Source organism: Rhinoderma darwinii (genome assembly GCF_050947455.1).
Source record: "Rhinoderma darwinii isolate aRhiDar2 chromosome 5 unlocalized genomic scaffold, aRhiDar2.hap1 SUPER_5_unloc_17, whole genome shotgun sequence".
In the NCBI taxonomy this organism is placed as follows: domain Eukaryota; kingdom Metazoa; phylum Chordata; class Amphibia; order Anura; family Rhinodermatidae; genus Rhinoderma; species Rhinoderma darwinii.
In genome coordinates this window covers 538,000-554,617 of record NW_027461773.1, presented here as the reverse complement: position 1 = coordinate 554,617, position 16,618 = coordinate 538,000, and the positions used below count along the sequence as shown (strand labels likewise).

General features: G+C 47.9%; 10 non-coding genes and 1 pseudogene across 10 annotated transcripts; all 11 read left to right on the top strand.

The window, feature by feature from the left end:
* Nucleotides 1-509: 509 nt before the first annotated feature.
* LOC142686403 (U2 spliceosomal RNA) lies at nucleotides 510-700 on the top strand. The gene has a single exon (XR_012855753.1). It is a non-coding gene; the product is annotated as a U2 spliceosomal RNA (small nuclear RNA).
* A 1,285-nt stretch (nucleotides 701-1,985) lies between these two features.
* LOC142686402 (U2 spliceosomal RNA) lies at nucleotides 1,986-2,176 on the top strand. The gene has a single exon (XR_012855752.1). It is a non-coding gene; the product is annotated as a U2 spliceosomal RNA (small nuclear RNA).
* Nucleotides 2,177-3,460: 1,284 nt separating this feature from the next.
* Nucleotides 3,461-3,651, top strand: LOC142686401 (U2 spliceosomal RNA). Its single transcript, XR_012855751.1, has one exon. It is a non-coding gene; the product is annotated as a U2 spliceosomal RNA (small nuclear RNA).
* A 1,300-nt stretch (nucleotides 3,652-4,951) lies between these two features.
* LOC142686400 (U2 spliceosomal RNA) lies at nucleotides 4,952-5,142 on the top strand. Its single transcript, XR_012855750.1, has one exon. It is a non-coding gene; the product is annotated as a U2 spliceosomal RNA (small nuclear RNA).
* Nucleotides 5,143-6,430: 1,288 nt separating this feature from the next.
* On the top strand, nucleotides 6,431-6,621 carry LOC142686398 (U2 spliceosomal RNA). The gene has a single exon (XR_012855749.1). It is a non-coding gene; the product is annotated as a U2 spliceosomal RNA (small nuclear RNA).
* Nucleotides 6,622-7,905: 1,284 nt separating this feature from the next.
* LOC142686463 (U2 spliceosomal RNA) lies at nucleotides 7,906-8,080 on the top strand (annotated as a pseudogene).
* A 1,288-nt stretch (nucleotides 8,081-9,368) lies between these two features.
* LOC142686397 (U2 spliceosomal RNA) lies at nucleotides 9,369-9,559 on the top strand. Its single transcript, XR_012855748.1, has one exon. It is a non-coding gene; the product is annotated as a U2 spliceosomal RNA (small nuclear RNA).
* A 1,288-nt stretch (nucleotides 9,560-10,847) lies between these two features.
* On the top strand, nucleotides 10,848-11,038 carry LOC142686395 (U2 spliceosomal RNA). The gene has a single exon (XR_012855746.1). It is a non-coding gene; the product is annotated as a U2 spliceosomal RNA (small nuclear RNA).
* Nucleotides 11,039-12,334: 1,296 nt separating this feature from the next.
* On the top strand, nucleotides 12,335-12,525 carry LOC142686394 (U2 spliceosomal RNA). Its single transcript, XR_012855745.1, has one exon. It is a non-coding gene; the product is annotated as a U2 spliceosomal RNA (small nuclear RNA).
* A 1,288-nt stretch (nucleotides 12,526-13,813) lies between these two features.
* On the top strand, nucleotides 13,814-14,004 carry LOC142686393 (U2 spliceosomal RNA). Its single transcript, XR_012855744.1, has one exon. It is a non-coding gene; the product is annotated as a U2 spliceosomal RNA (small nuclear RNA).
* A 1,289-nt stretch (nucleotides 14,005-15,293) lies between these two features.
* LOC142686392 (U2 spliceosomal RNA) lies at nucleotides 15,294-15,484 on the top strand. The gene has a single exon (XR_012855743.1). It is a non-coding gene; the product is annotated as a U2 spliceosomal RNA (small nuclear RNA).
* The last annotated feature ends 1,134 nt before the right edge of the window (nucleotides 15,485-16,618 follow it).

Genomic DNA, 16,618 nt, shown 5'->3' with positions numbered 1-16,618 from the left:
GACTGAGCCTCACCGTCTTATATAAAGTTCAGACGGAACTTTGCACGTGTCATAGTGGAGCCCTCAGGATTCCAGAGCCAGCTTTCTGACATCATAATGGGGCCTCAGAGATAAAAGCCTGGGCCCAGGCAGTGTTGGTCAGTGCTGCTCAGCAGGCAGCACTGGACTGGACTGGATTACAGCTGATACAAGGTGTGAAGGAACAAGGGGTGGCTGTGGGCATGCACTTGCTGCCGCTGCCAGTGTTTATCTGCATGGCAGCAGGGCATTTGGGCGTTGCCAGGAAGGCGTTTTTATGTAGATTCCTCCTCTTTCAGCACTGCATTGTGGTGCAAGCAAAAGAAGCAAATCCTGTCTGGCTTCCTCTCCGGCCTTTATTCACCTCCCGTGTAGCTGTGAGTGTGTGAGCCTGCAGGGCCCCATGGAATTGCCTAGAAGTAGGCTGAATCGCTGCAAGGGCTGAACAGCAGTATCGGGCAGGCTCGGGCAACGCGCGGCCCGTTCGGGTTATCGCTTCTCGGCCTTTTGGCTAAGATCAAGTGTAGTATCTGTTCTTATCAGTTTAATATCTGATACGTCCCCTATCTGGGGACCATATATTAAATGGATTTTTAGAACAGGGAGATGGAAATAGAGCTTGCTCTGTCCACTCCACGCATTGACCTGGTATTGCAGTATTTCCAGGACCGGTGCACCCTTTCCTTATGTGTTGACTAAAAGCAGATTCCAAAAGTGTTTTTTGTCTTTGCTATTGTTTCTGTCTTTCTGAAGGGATCTCCCCTTTTAATCCCATTATTTCAACACCTGTTGGACAATGCATGAGTGATAATGAGCTCATTGATTAAATGCAATTAATGAATAGATTGCCACCTCTTGTTGTGTGTCGTCTGTGTTTCTGTGTTTCCGGCATTTCACATTGGAACACCTCATTCACCTTCCTTGTCTTCTCTCCGCCCTCCCTTTTAGGTAAGTTAAAGAGCTGCACCTGAGCCAGCCACTGATTGATTGATTGATTGATTGATTGATTGATTGATTGATTGATTGATGCAGCACAACAGTCAAATAGTGGAGTGGAGTAGGGGAACAGCAAACAGCCAATAAAGCAGCCCGCCCGCTCGCCTGCCCGCCACAATGGACCTACCTGTGTACACTAGATGGATGTGATGGAATGTACTGTCGTCCCTACATTTCAAGAAGAAGTAAGAATTGCAGTTGCAACAAAGCCTTGCTTGCCTACAAAGAGAGCAGCAATTTGGATTTGTTACTATGTTACCTAGAAGAATAACAAACTGTGCAAGGATGGAGGTTGTAGGAGCAAGGAGAAGTTGTCTGTAAAGTTGGTGGATGCCTATTTTCCATTTTGCAGTCCCTTGTCTCCCTCTTGTGGCCTCCTGGAGGCAACTAGCTGTGCAAAAAAAAGACAGCCTGGCGGCCGGCTGTTGCAGTGTTGCCCTCTCAGGCAACACTGAGTGACTGACTGAGCCTCACCGTCTTATATAAAGTTCAGACGGAACTTTGCACGTGTCATAGTGGAGCCCTCAGGATTCCAGAGCCAGCTTTCTGACATCATAATGGGGCCTCAGAGATAAAAGCCTGGGCCCAGGCAGTGTTGGTCAGTGCTGCTCAGCAGGCAGCACTGGACTGGACTGGATTACAGCTGATACAAGGTGTGAAGGAACAAGGGCTGGCTGTGGGCATGCACTTGCTGCCGCTGCCAGTGTTTATCTGCATGGCAGCAGGGCATTTGGGCGTTGCCAGGAAGGCGTTTTTATGTAGATTCCTCCTCTTTCAGCACTGCATTGTGGTGCAAGCAAAAAGAAGCAAATCCTGTCTGGCTTCCTCTCCGGCCTTTATTCACCTCCCGTGTAGCTGTGAGTGTGTGAGCCTGCAGGGCCCCATGGAATTGCCTAGAAGTAGGCTGAATCGCTGCAAGGGCTGAACAGCAGTATCGGGCAGGCTCGGGCAACGCGCGGCCCGTTCGGGTTATCGCTTCTCGGCCTTTTGGCTAAGATCAAGTGTAGTATCTGTTCTTATCAGTTTAATATCTGATACGTCCCCTATCTGGGGACCATATATTAAATGGATTTTTAGAACAGGGAGATGGAAATAGAGCTTGCTCTGTCCACTCCACGCATTGACCTGGTATTGCAGTATTTCCAGGACCGGTGCACCCTTTCCTTATGTGTTGACTAAAAGCAGATTCCAAAAGTGTTTTTTGTCTTTGCTATTGTTTCTGTCTTTCTGAAGGGATCTCCCCTTTTAATCCCATTATTTCAACACCTGTTGGACAATGCATGAGTGATAATGAGCTCATTGATTAAATGCAATTAATGACTAGATTGCCACCTCTTGTTGTGTGTCGTCTGTGTTTCTGTGTTTCCGGCATTTCACATTGGAACACCTCATTCACCTTCCTTGTCTTCTCTCCGCCCTCCCTTTTAGGTAAGTTAAAGAGCTGCACCTGAGCCAGCCACTGATTGATTGATTGATTGATTGATTGATTGATTGATTGATTGATTGATGCAGCACAACAGTCAAATAGTGGAGTGGAGTAGGGGAACAGCAAACAGCCAATAAAGCAGCCCGCCCGCTCGCCTGCCCGCCACAATGGACCTACCTGTGTACACTAGATGGATGTGATGGAATGTACTGTCGTCCCTACATTTCAAGAAGAAGTAAGAATTGCAGTTGCAACAAAGCCTTGCTTGCCTACAAAGAGAGCAGCAATTTGGATTTGTTACTATGTTACCTAGAAGAATAACAAACTGTGCAAGGATGGAGGTTGTAGGAGCAAGGGGAAGTTGTCTGTAAAGTTGGTGGATGCCTATTTTCCATTTTGCAGTCCCTTGTCTCCCTCTTGTGGCCTCCTGGAGGCAACTAGCTGTGCAAAAAAAAGACAGCCTGGCGGCCGGCTGTTGCAGTGTTGCCCTCTCAGGCAACACTGAGTGACTGACTGAGCCTCACCGTCTTATATAAAGTTCAGACGGAACTTTGCACGTGTCATAGTGGAGCCCTCAGGATTCCAGAGCCAGCTTTCTGACATCATAATGGGGCCTCAGAGATAAAAGCCTGGGCCCAGGCAGTGTTGGTCAGTGCTGCTCAGCAGGCAGCACTGGACTGGACTGGATTACAGCTGATACAAGGTGTGAAGGAACAAGGGGTGGCTGTGGGCATGCACTTGCTGCCGCTGCCAGTGTTTATCTGCATGGCAGCAGGGCATTTGGGCGTTGCCAGGAAGGCGTTTTTATGTAGATTCCTCCTCTTTCAGCACTGCATTGTGGTGCAAGCAAAAGAAGCAAATCCTGTCTGGCTTCCTCTCCGGCCTTTATTCACCTCCCGTGTAGCTGTGAGTGTGTGAGCCTGCAGGGCCCCATGGAATTGCCTAGAAGTAGGCTGAATCGCTGCAAGGGCTGAACAGCAGTATCGGGCAGGCTCGGGCAACGCGCGGCCCGTTCGGGTTATCGCTTCTCGGCCTTTTGGCTAAGATCAAGTGTAGTATCTGTTCTTATCAGTTTAATATCTGATACGTCCCCTATCTGGGGACCATATATTAAATGGATTTTTAGAACAGGGAGATGGAAATAGAGCTTGCTCTGTCCACTCCACGCATTGACCTGGTATTGCAGTATTTCCAGGACCGGTGCACCCTTTCCTTATGTGTTGACTAAAAGCAGATTCCAAAAGTGTTTTTTGTCTTTGCTATTGTTTCTGTCTTTCTGAAGGGATCTCCCCTTTTAATCCCATTATTTCAACACCTGTTGGACAATGCATGAGTGATAATGAGCTCATTGATTAAATGCAATTAATGAATAGATTGCCACCTCTTGTTGTGTGTCGTCTGTGTTTCTGTGTTTCCGGCATTTCACATTGGAACACCTCATTCACCTTCCTTGTCTTCTCTCCGCCCTCCCTTTTAGGTAAGTTAAAGAGCTGCACCTGAGCCAGCCACTGATTGATTGATTGATTGATTGATTGATTGATTGATTGATTGATTGATTGATTGATTGATTGATGCAGCACAACAGTCAAATAGTGGAGTGGAGTAGGGGAACAGCAAACAGCCAATAAAGCAGCCCGCCCGCTCGCCTGCCCGCCACAATGGACCTACCTGTGTACACTAGATGGATGTGATGGAATGTACTGTCGTCCCTACATTTCAAGAAGAAGTAAGAATTGCAGTTGCAACAAAGCCTTGCTTGCCTACAAAGAGAGCAGCAATTTGGAATTGTTACTATGTTACCTAGAAGAATAACAAACTGTGCAAGGATGGAGGTTGTAGGAGCAAGGAGAAGTTGTCTGTAAAGTTGGTGGATGCCTATTTTCCATTTTGCAGTCCCTTGTCTCCCTCTTGTGGCCTCCTGGAGGCAACTAGCTGTGCAAAAAAAAGACAGCCTGGCGGCCGGCTGTTGCAGTGTTGCCCTCTCAGGCAACACTGAGTGACTGACTGAGCCTCACCGTCTTATATAAAGTTCAGACGGAACTTTGCACGTGTCATAGTGGAGCCCTCAGGATTCCAGAGCCAGCTTTCTGACATCATAATGGGGCCTCAGAGATAAAAGCCTGGGCCCAGGCAGTGTTGGTCAGTGCTGCTCAGCAGGCAGCACTGGACTGGACTGGATTACAGCTGATACAAGGTGTGAAGGAACAAGGGGTGGCTGTGGGCATGCACTTGCTGCCGCTGCCAGTGTTTATCTGCATGGCAGCAGGGCATTTGGGCGTTGCCAGGAAGGCGTTTTTATGTAGATTCCTCCTCTTTCAGCACTGCATTGTGGTGCAAGCAAAAGAAGCAAATCCTGTCTGGCTTCCTCTCCGGCCTTTATTCACCTCCCGTGTAGCTGTGAGTGTGTGAGCCTGCAGGGCCCCATGGAATTGCCTAGAAGTAGGCTGAATCGCTGCAAGGGCTGAACAGCAGTATCGGGCAGGCTCGGGCAACGCGCGGCCCGTTCGGGTTATCGCTTCTCGGCCTTTTGGCTAAGATCAAGTGTAGTATCTGTTCTTATCAGTTTAATATCTGATACGTCCCCTATCTGGGGACCATATATTAAATGGATTTTTAGAACAGGGAGATGGAAATAGAGCTTGCTCTGTCCACTCCACGCATTGACCTGGTATTGCAGTATTTCCAGGACCGGTGCACCCTTTCCTTATGTGTTGACTAAAAGCAGATTCCAAAAGTGTTTTTTGTCTTTGCTATTGTTTCTGTCTTTCTGAAGGGATCTCCCCTTTTAATCCCATTATTTCAACACCTGTTGGACAATGCATGAGTGATAATGAGCTCATTGATTAAATGCAATTAATGAATAGATTGCCACCTCTTGTTGTGTGTCGTCTGTGTTTCTGTGTTTCCGGCATTTCACATTGGAACACCTCATTCACCTTCCTTGTCTTCTCTCCGCCCTCCCTTTTAGGTAAGTTAAAGAGCTGCACCTGAGCCAGCCACTGATTGATTGATTGATTGATTGATTGATTGATTGATTGATTGATTGATTGATGCAGCACAACAGTCAAATAGTGGAGTGGAGTAGGGGAACAGCAAACAGCCAATAAAGCAGCCCGCCCGCTCGCCTGCCCGCCACAATGGACCTACCTGTGTACACTAGATGTATGTGATGGAATGTACTGTCGTCCCTACATTTCAAGAAGAAGTAAGAATTGCAGTTGCAACAAAGCCTTGCTTGCCTACAAAGAGAGCAGCAATTTGGATTTGTTACTATGTTACCTAGAAGAATAACAAACTGTGCAAGGATGGAGGTTGTAGGAGCAAGGAGAAGTTGTCTGTAAAGTTGGTGGATGCCTATTTTCCATTTTGCAGTCCCTTGTCTCCCTCTTGTGGCCTCCTGGAGGCAACTAGCTGTGCAAAAAAAAGACAGCCTGGCGGCCGGCTGTTGCAGTGTTGCCCTCTCAGGCAACACTGAGTGACTGACTGAGCCTCACCGTCTTATATAAAGTTCAGACGGAACTTTGCACGTGTCATAGTGGAGCCCTCAGGATTCCAGAGCCAGCTTTCTGACATCATAATGGGGCCTCAGAGATAAAAGCCTGGGCCCAGGCAGTGTTGGTCAGTGCTGCTCAGCAGGCAGCACTGGACTGGACTGGATTACAGCTGATACAAGGTGTGAAGGAACAAGGGGTGGCTGTGGGCATGCACTTGCTGCCGCTGCCAGTGTTTATCTGCATGGCAGCAGGGCATTTGGGCGTTGCCAGGAAGGCGTTTTTATGTAGATTCCTCCTCTTTCAGCACTGCATTGTGGTGCAAGCAAAAGAAGCAAATCCTGTCTGGCTTCCTCTCCGGCCTTTATTCACCTCCCGTGTAGCTGTGAGTGTGTGAGCCTGCAGGGCCCCATGGAATTGCCTAGAAGTAGGCTGAATCGCTGCAAGGGCTGAACAGCAGTATCGGGCAGGCTCGGGCAACGCGCGGCCCGTTCGGGTTATCGCTTCTCGGCCTTTTGGCTAAGATCAAGTGTAGTATCTGTTCTTATCAGTTTAATATCTGATACGTCCCCTATCTGGGGACCATATATTAAATGGATTTTTAGAACAGGGAGATGGAAATAGAGCTTGCTCTGTCCACTCCACGCATTGACCTGGTATTGCAGTATTTCCAGGACCGGTGCACCCTTTACTTATGTGTTGACTAAAAGCAGATTCCAAAAGTGTTTTTTGTCTTTGCTATTGTTTCTGTCTTTCTGAAGGGATCTCCCCTTTTAATCCCATTATTTCAACACCTGTTGGACAATGCATGAGTGATAATGAGCTCATTGATTAAATGCAATTAATGAATAGATTGCCACCTCTTGTTGTGTGTCGTCTGTGTTTCTGTGTTTCCGGCATTTCACATTGGAACACCTCATTCACCTTCCTTGTCTTCTCTCCGCCCTCCCTTTTAGGTAAGTTAAAGAGCTGCACCTGAGCCAGCCACTGATTGATTGATTGATTGATTGATTGATTGATTGATTGATTGATTGATGCAGCACAACAGTCAAATAGTGGAGTGGAGTAGGGGAACAGCAAACAGCCAATAAAGCAGCCCGCCCGCTCGCCTGCCCGCCACAATGGACCTACCTGTGTACACTAGATGGATGTGATGGAATGTACTGTCGTCCCTACATTTCAAGAAGAAGTAAGAATTGCAGTTGCAACAAAGCCTTGCTTGCCTACAAAGAGAGCAGCAATTTGGATTTGTTACTATGTTACCTAGAAGAATAACAAACTGTGCAAGGATGGAGGTTGTAGGAGCAAGGAGAAGTTGTCTGTAAAGTTGGTGGATGCCTATTTTCCATTTTGCAGTCCCTTGTCTCCCTCTTGTGGCCTCCTGGAGGCAACTAGCTGTGCAAAAAAAAGACAGCCTGGCGGCCGGCTGTTGCAGTGTTGCCCTCTCAGGCAACACTGAGTGACTGACTGAGCCTCACCGTCTTATATAAAGTTCAGACGGAACTTTGCACGTGTCATAGTGGAGCCCTCAGGATTCCAGAGCCAGCTTTCTGACATCATAATGGGGCCTCAGAGATAAAAGCCTGGGCCCAGGCAGTGTTGGTCAGTGCTGCTCAGCAGGCAGCACTGGACTGGACTGGATTACAGCTGATACAAGGTGTGAAGGAACAAGGGGTGGCTGTGGGCATGCACTTGCTGCCGCTGCCAGTGTTTATCTGCATGGCAGCAGGGCATTTGGGCGTTGCCAGGAAGGCGTTTTTATGTAGATTCCTCCTCTTTCAGCACTGCATTGTGGTGCAAGCAAAAGAAGCAAATCCTGTCTGGCTTCCTCTCCGGCCTTTATTCACCTCCCGTGTAGCTGTGAGTGTGTGAGCCTGCAGGGCCCCATGGAATTGCCTAGAAGTAGGCTGAATCGCTGCAAGGGCTGAACAGCAGTATCGGGCAGGCTCGGGCAACGCGCGGCCCGTTCGGGTTATCGCTTCTCGGCCTTTTGGCTAAGATCAAGTGTAGTATCTGTTCTTATCAGTTTAATATCTGATACGTCCCCTATCTGGGGACCATATATTAAATGAGATGGAAATAGAGCTTGCTCTGTCCACTCCACGCATTGACCTGGTATTGCAGTATTTCCAGGACCGGTGCACCCTTTCCTTATGTGTTGACTAAAAGCAGATTCCAAAAGTGTTTTTTGTCTTTGCTATTGTTTCTGTCTTTCTGAAGGGATCTCCCCTTTTAATCCCATTATTTCAACACCTGTTGGACAATGCATGAGTGATAATGAGCTCATTGATTAAATGCAATTAATGAATAGATTGCCACCTCTTGTTGTGTGTCGTCTGTGTTTCTGTGTTTCCGGCATTTCACATTGGAACACCTCATTCACCTTCCTTGTCTTCTCTCCGCCCTCCCTTTTAGGTAAGTTAAAGAGCTGCACCTGAGCCAGCCACTGATTGATTGATTGATTGATTGATTGATTGATTGATTGATTGATTGATTGATGCAGCACAACAGTCAAATAGTGGAGTGGAGTAGGGGAACAGCAAACAGCCAATAAAGCAGCCCGCCCGCTCGCCTGCCCGCCACAATGGACCTACCTGTGTACACTAGATGGATGTGATGGAATGTACTGTCGTCCCTACATTTCAAGAAGAAGTAAGAATTGCAGTTGCAACAAAGCCTTGCTTGCCTACAAAGAGAGCAGCAATTTGGATTTGTTACTATGTTACCTAGAAGAATAACAAACTGTGCAAGGATGGAGGTTGTAGGAGCAAGGAGAAGTTGTCTGTAAAGTTGGTGGATGCCTATTTTCCATTTTGCAGTCCCTTGTCTCCCTCTTGTGGCCTCCTGGAGGCAACTAGCTGTGCAAAAAAAAGACAGCCTGGCGGCCGGCTGTTGCAGTGTTGCCCTCTCAGGCAACACTGAGTGACTGACTGAGCCTCACCGTCTTATATAAAGTTCAGACGGAACTTTGCACGTGTCATAGTGGAGCCCTCAGGATTCCAGAGCCAGCTTTCTGACATCATAATGGGGCCTCAGAGATAAAAGCCTGGGCCCAGGCAGTGTTGGTCAGTGCTGCTCAGCAGGCAGCACTGGACTGGACTGGATTACAGCTGATACAAGGTGTGAAGGAACAAGGGGTGGCTGTGGGCATGCACTTGCTGCCGCTGCCAGTGTTTATCTGCATGGCAGCAGGGCATTTGGGCGTTGCCAGGAAGGCGTTTTTATGTAGATTCCTCCTCTTTCAGCACTGCATTGTGGTGCAAGCAAAAGAAGCAAATCCTGTCTGGCTTCCTCTCCGGCCTTTATTCACCTCCCGTGTAGCTGTGAGTGTGTGAGCCTGCAGGGCCCCATGGAATTGCCTAGAAGTAGGCTGAATCGCTGCAAGGGCTGAACAGCAGTATCGGGCAGGCTCGGGCAACGCGCGGCCCGTTCGGGTTATCGCTTCTCGGCCTTTTGGCTAAGATCAAGTGTAGTATCTGTTCTTATCAGTTTAATATCTGATACGTCCCCTATCTGGGGACCATATATTAAATGGATTTTTAGAACAGGGAGATGGAAATAGAGCTTGCTCTGTCCACTCCACGCATTGACCTGGTATTGCAGTATTTCCAGGACCGGTGCACCCTTTCCTTATGTGTTGACTAAAAGCAGATTCCAAAAGTGTTTTTTGTCTTTGCTATTGTTTCTGTCTTTCTGAAGGGATCTCCCCTTTTAATCCCATTATTTCAACACCTGTTGGACAATGCATGAGTGATAATGAGCTCATTGATTAAATGCAATTAATGAATAGATTGCCACCTCTTGTTGTGTGTCGTCTGTGTTTCTGTGTTTCCGGCATTTCACATTGGAACACCTCATTCACCTTCCTTGTCTTCTCTCCGCCCTCCCTTTTAGGTAAGTTAAAGAGCTGCACCTGAGCCAGCCACTGATTGATTGATTGATTGATTGATTGATTGATTGATTGATTGATTGATTGATGCAGCACAACAGTCAAATAGTGGAGTGGAGTAGGGGAACAGCAAACAGCCAATAAAGCAGCCCGCCCGCTCGCCTGCCCGCCACAATGGACCTACCTGTGTACACTAGATGGATGTGATGGAATGTACTGTCGTCCCTACATTTCAAGAAGAAGTAAGAATTGCAGTTGCAACAAAGCCTTGCTTGCCTACAAAGAGAGCAGCAATTTGGATTTGTTACTATGTTACCTAGAAGAATAACAAACTGTGCAAGGATGGAGGTTGTAGGAGCAAGGAGAAGTTGTCTGTAAAGTTGGTGGATGCCTATTTTCCATTTTGCAGTCCCTTGTCTCCCTCTTGTGGCCTCCTGGAGGCAACTAGCTGTGCAAAAAAAAGACAGCCTGGCGGCCGGCTGTTGCAGTGTTGCCCTCTCAGGCAACACTGAGTGACTGACTGAGCCTCACCGTCTTATATAAAGTTCAGACGGAACTTTGCACGTGTCATAGTGGAGCCCTCAGGATTCCAGAGCCAGCTTTCTGACATCATAATGGGGCCTCAGAGATAAAAGCCTGGGCCCAGGCAGTGTTGGTCAGTGCTGCTCAGCAGGCAGCACTGGACTGGACTGGATTACAGCTGATACAAGGTGTGAAGGAACAAGGGGTGGCTGTGGGCATGCACTTGCTGCCGCTGCCAGTGTTTATCTGCATGGCAGCAGGGCATTTGGGCGTTGCCAGGAAGGCGTTTTTATGTAGATTCCTCCTCTTTCAGCACTGCATTGTGGTGCAAGCAAAAGAAGCAAATCCTGTCTGGCTTCCTCTCCGGCCTTTATTCACCTCCCGTGTAGCTGTGAGTGTGTGAGCCTGCAGGGCCCCATGGAATTGCCTAGAAGTAGGCTGAATCGCTGCAAGGGCTGAACAGCAGTATCGGGCAGGCTCGGGCAACGCGCGGCCCGTTCGGGTTATCGCTTCTCGGCCTTTTGGCTAAGATCAAGTGTAGTATCTGTTCTTATCAGTTTAATATCTGATACGTCCCCTATCTGGGGACCATATATTAAATGGATTTTTAGAACAGGGAGATGGAAATAGAGCTTGCTCTGTCCACTCCACGCATTGACCTGGTATTGCAGTATTTCCAGGACCGGTGCACCCTTTCCTTATGTGTTGACTAAAAGCAGATTCCAAAAGTGTTTTTTGTCTTTGCTATTGTTTCTGTCTTTCTGAAGGGATCTCCCCTTTTAATCCCATTATTTCAACACCTGTTGGACAATGCATGAGTGATAATGAGCTCATTGATTAAATGCAATTAATGAATAGATTGCCACCTCTTGTTGTGTGTCGTCTGTGTTTCTGTGTTTCCGGCATTTCACATTGGAACACCTCATTCACCTTCCTTGTCTTCTCTCCGCCCTCCCTTTTAGGTAAGTTAAAGAGCTGCACCTGAGCCAGCCACTGATTGATTGATTGATTGATTGATTGATTGATTGATTGATTGATTGATTGATTGATTGATGCAGCACAACAGTCAAATAGTGGAGTGGAGTAGGGGAACAGCAAACAGCCAATAAAGCAGCCTGCCCGCTCGCCTGCCCGCCACAATGGACCTACCTGTGTACACTAGATGGATGTGATGGAATGTACTGTCGTCCCTACATTTCAAGAAGAAGTAAGAATTGCAGTTGCAACAAAGCCTTGCTTGCCTACAAAGAGAGCAGCAATTTGGATTTGTTACTATGTTACCTAGAAGAATAACAAACTGTGCAAGGATGGAGGTTGTAGGAGCAAGGAGAAGTTGTCTGTAAAGTTGGTGGATGCCTATTTTCCATTTTGCAGTCCCTTGTCTCCCTCTTGTGGCCTCCTGGAGGCAACTAGCTGTGCAAAAAAAAGACAGCCTGGCGGCCGGCTGTTGCAGTGTTGCCCTCTCAGGCAACACTGAGTGACTGACTGAGCCTCACCGTCTTATATAAAGTTCAGACGGAACTTTGCACGTGTCATAGTGGAGCCCTCAGGATTCCAGAGCCAGCTTTCTGACATCATAATGGGGCCTCAGAGATAAAAGCCTGGGCCCAGGCAGTGTTGGTCAGTGCTGCTCAGCAGGCAGCACTGGACTGGACTGGATTACAGCTGATACAAGGTGTGAAGGAACAAGGGGTGGCTGTGGGCATGCACTTGCTGCCGCTGCCAGTGTTTATCTGCATGGCAGCAGGGCATTTGGGCGTTGCCAGGAAGGCGTTTTTATGTAGATTCCTCCTCTTTCAGCACTGCATTGTGGTGCAAGCAAAAGAAGCAAATCCTGTCTGGCTTCCTCTCCGGCCTTTATTCACCTCCCGTGTAGCTGTGAGTGTGTGAGCCTGCAGGGCCCCATGGAATTGCCTAGAAGTAGGCTGAATCGCTGCAAGGGCTGAACAGCAGTATCGGGCAGGCTCGGGCAACGCGCGGCCCGTTCGGGTTATCGCTTCTCGGCCTTTTGGCTAAGATCAAGTGTAGTATCTGTTCTTATCAGTTTAATATCTGATACGTCCCCTATCTGGGGACCATATATTAAATGGATTTTTAGAACAGGGAGATGGAAATAGAGCTTGCTCTGTCCACTCCACGCATTGACCTGGTATTGCAGTATTTCCAGGACCGGTGCACCCTTTCCTTATGTGTTGACTAAAAGCAGATTCCAAAAGTGTTTTTTGTCTTTGCTATTGTTTCTGTCTTTCTGAAGGGATCTCCCCTTTTAATCCCATTATTTCAACACCTGTTGGACAATGCATGAGTGATAATGAGCTCATTGATTAAATGCAATTAATGAATAGATTGCCACCTCTTGTTGTGTGTCGTCTGTGTTTCTGTGTTTCCGGCATTTCACATTGGAACACCTCATTCACCTTCCTTGTCTTCTCTCCGCCCTCCCTTTTAGGTAAGTTAAAGAGCTGCACCTGAGCCAGCCACTGATTGATTGATTGATTGATTGATTGATTGATTGATTGATTGATTGATTGATGCAGCACAACAGTCAAATAGTGGAGTGGAGTAGGGGAACAGCAAACAGCCAATAAAGCAGCCCGCCCGCTCGCCTGCCCGCCACAATGGACCTACCTGTGTACACTAGATGGATGTGATGGAATGTACTGTCGTCCCTACATTTCAAGAAGAAGTAAGAATTGCAGTTGCAACAAAGCCTTGCTTGCCTACAAAGAGAGCAGCAATTTGGATTTGTTACTATGTTACCTAGAAGAATAACAAACTGTGCAAGGATGGAGGTTGTAGGAGCAAGGAGAAGTTGTCTGTAAAGTTGGTGGATGCCTATTTTCCATTTTGCAGTCCCTTGTCTCCCTCTTGTGGCCTCCTGGAGGCAACTAGCTGTGCAAAAAAAAGACAGCCTGGCGGCCGGCTGTTGCAGTGTTGCCCTCTCAGGCAACACTGAGTGACTGACTGAGCCTCACCGTCTTATATAAAGTTCAGACGGAACTTTGCACGTGTCATAGTGGAGCCCTCAGGATTCCAGAGCCAGCTTTCTGACATCATAATGGGGCCTCAGAGATAAAAGCCTGGGCCCAGGCAGTGTTGGTCAGTGCTGCTCAGCAGGCAGCACTGGACTGGACTGGATTACAGCTGATACAAGGTGTGAAGGAACAAGGGGTGGCTGTGGGCATGCACTTGCTGCCGCTGCCAGTGTTTATCTGCATGGCAGCAGGGCATTTGGGCGTTGCCAGGAAGGCGTTTTTATGTAGATTCCTCCTCTTTCAGCACTGCATTGTGGTGCAAGCAAAAGAAGCAAATCCTGTCTGGCTTCCTCTCCGGCCTTTATTCACCTCCCGTGTAGCTGTGAGTGTGTGAGCCTGCAGGGCCCCATGGAATTGCCTAGAAGTAGGCTGAATCGCTGCAAGGGCTGAACAGCAGTATCGGGCAGGCTCGGGCAACGCGCGGCCCGTTCGGGTTATCGCTTCTCGGCCTTTTGGCTAAGATCAAGTGTAGTATCTGTTCTTATCAGTTTAATATCTGATACGTCCCCTATCTGGGGACCATATATTAAATGGATTTTTAGAACAGGGAGATGGAAATAGAGCTTGCTCTGTCCACTCCACGCATTGACCTGGTATTGCAGTATTTCCAGGACCGGTGCACCCTTTCCTTATGTGTTGACTAAAAGCAGATTCCAAAAGTGTTTTTTGTCTTTGCTATTGTTTCTGTCTTTCTGAAGGGATCTCCCCTTTTAATCCCATTATTTCAACACCTGTTGGACAATGCATGAGTGATAATGAGCTCATTGATTAAATGCAATTAATGAATAGATTGCCACCTCTTGTTGTGTGTCGTCTGTGTTTCTGTGTTTCCGGCATTTCACATTGGAACACCTCATTCACCTTCCTTGTCTTCTCTCCGCCCTCCCTTTTAGGTAAGTTAAAGAGCTGCACCTGAGCCAGCCACTGATTGATTGATTGATTGATTGATTGATTGATTGATTGATTGATTGATTGATTGCAGCACAACAGTCAAATAGTGGAGTGGAGTAGGGGAACAGCAAACAGCCAATAAAGCAGCCCGCCCGCTCGCCTGCCCGCCACAATGGACCTACCTGTGTACACTAGATGGATGTGATGGAATGTACTGTCGTCCCTACATTTCAAGAAGAAGTAAGAATTGCAGTTGCAACAAAGCCTTGCTTGCCTACAAAGAGAGCAGCAATTTGGATTTGTTACTATGTTACCTAGAAGAATAACAAACTGTGCAAGGATGGAGGTTGTAGGAGCAAGGAGAAGTTGTCTGTAAAGTTGGTGGATGCCTATTTTCCATTTTGCAGTCCCTTGTCTCCCTCTTGTGGCCTCCTGGAGGCAACTAGCTGTGCAAAAAAAAGACAGCCTGGCGGCCGGCTGTTGCAGTGTTGCCCTCTCAGGCAACACTGAGTGACTGACTGAGCCTCACCGTCTTATATAAAGTTCAGACGGAACTTTGCACGTGTCATAGTGGAGCCCTCAGGATTCCAGAGCCAGCTTTCTGACATCATAATGGGGCCTCAGAGATAAAAGCCTGGGCCCAGGCAGTGTTGGTCAGTGCTGCTCAGCAGGCAGCACTGGACTGGACTGGATTACAGCTGATACAAGGTGTGAAGGAACAAGGGGTGGCTGTGGGCATGCACTTGCTGCCGCTGCCAGTGTTTATCTGCATGGCAGCAGGGCATTTGGGCGTTGCCAGGAAGGCGTTTTTATGTAGATTCCTCCTCTTTCAGCACTGCATTGTGGTGCAAGCAAAAGAAGCAAATCCTGTCTGGCTTCCTCTCCGGCCTTTATTCACCTCCCGTGTAGCTGTGAGTGTGTGAGCCTGCAGGGCCCCATGGAATTGCCTAGAAGTAGGCTGAATCGCTGCAAGGGCTGAACAGCAGTATCGGGCAGGCTCGGGCAACGCGCGGCCCGTTCGGGTTATCGCTTCTCGGCCTTTTGGCTAAGATCAAGTGTAGTATCTGTTCTTATCAGTTTAATATCTGATACGTCCCCTATCTGGGGACCATATATTAAATGGATTTTTAGAACAGGGAGATGGAAATAGAGCTTGCTCTGTCCACTCCACGCATTGACCTGGTATTGCAGTATTTCCAGGACCGGTGCACCCTTTCCTTATGTGTTGACTAAAAGCAGATTCCAAAAGTGTTTTTTGTCTTTGCTATTGTTTCTGTCTTTCTGAAGGGATCTCCCCTTTTAATCCCATTATTTCAACACCTGTTGGACAATGCATGAGTGATAATGAGCTCATTGATTAAATGCAATTAATGAATAGATTGCCACCTCTTGTTGTGTGTCGTCTGTGTTTCTGTGTTTCCGGCATTTCACATTGGAACACCTCATTCACCTTCCTTGTCTTCTCTCCGCCCTCCCTTTTAGGTAAGTTAAAGAGCTGCACCTGAGCCAGCCACTGATTGATTGATTGATTGATTGATTGATTGATTGATTGATTGATTGATGCAGCACAACAGTCAAATAGTGGAGTGGAGTAGGGGAACAGCAAACAGCCAATAAAGCAGCCCGCCCGCTCGCCTGCCCGCCACAATGGACCTACCTGTGTACACTAGATGGATGTGATGGAATGTACTGTCGTCCCTACATTTCAAGAAGAAGTAAGAATTGCAGTTGCAACAAAGAAGCCTTGCTTGCCTACAAAGAGAGCAGCAATTTGGATTTGTTACTATGTTACCTAGAAGAATAACAAACTGTGCAAGGATGGAGGTTGTAGGAGCAAGGAGAAGTTGTCTGTAAAGTTGGTGGATGCCTATTTTCCATTTTGCAGTCCCTTGTCTCCCTCTTGTGGCCTCCTGGAGGCAACTAGCTGTGCAAAAAAAAGACAGCCTGGCGGCCGGCTGTTGCAGTGTTGCCCTCTCAGGCAACACTGAGTGACTGACTGAGCCTCACCGTCTTATATAAAGTTCAGACGGAACTTTGCACGTGTCATAGTGGAGCCCTCAGGATTCCAGAGCCAGCTTTCTGACATCATAATGGGGCCTCAGAGATAAAAGCCTGGGCCCAGGCAGTGTTGGTCAGTGCTGCTCAGCAGGCAGCACTGGACTGGACTGGATTACAGCTGATACAAGGTGTGAAGGAACAAGGGGTGGCTGTGGGCATGCACTTGCTGCCGCTGCCAGTGTTTATCTGCATGGCAGCAGGGCATTTGGGCGTTGCCAGGAAGGCGTTTTTATGTAGATTCCTCCTCTTTCAGCACTGCATTGTGGTGCAAGCAAAAGAAGCAAATCCTGTC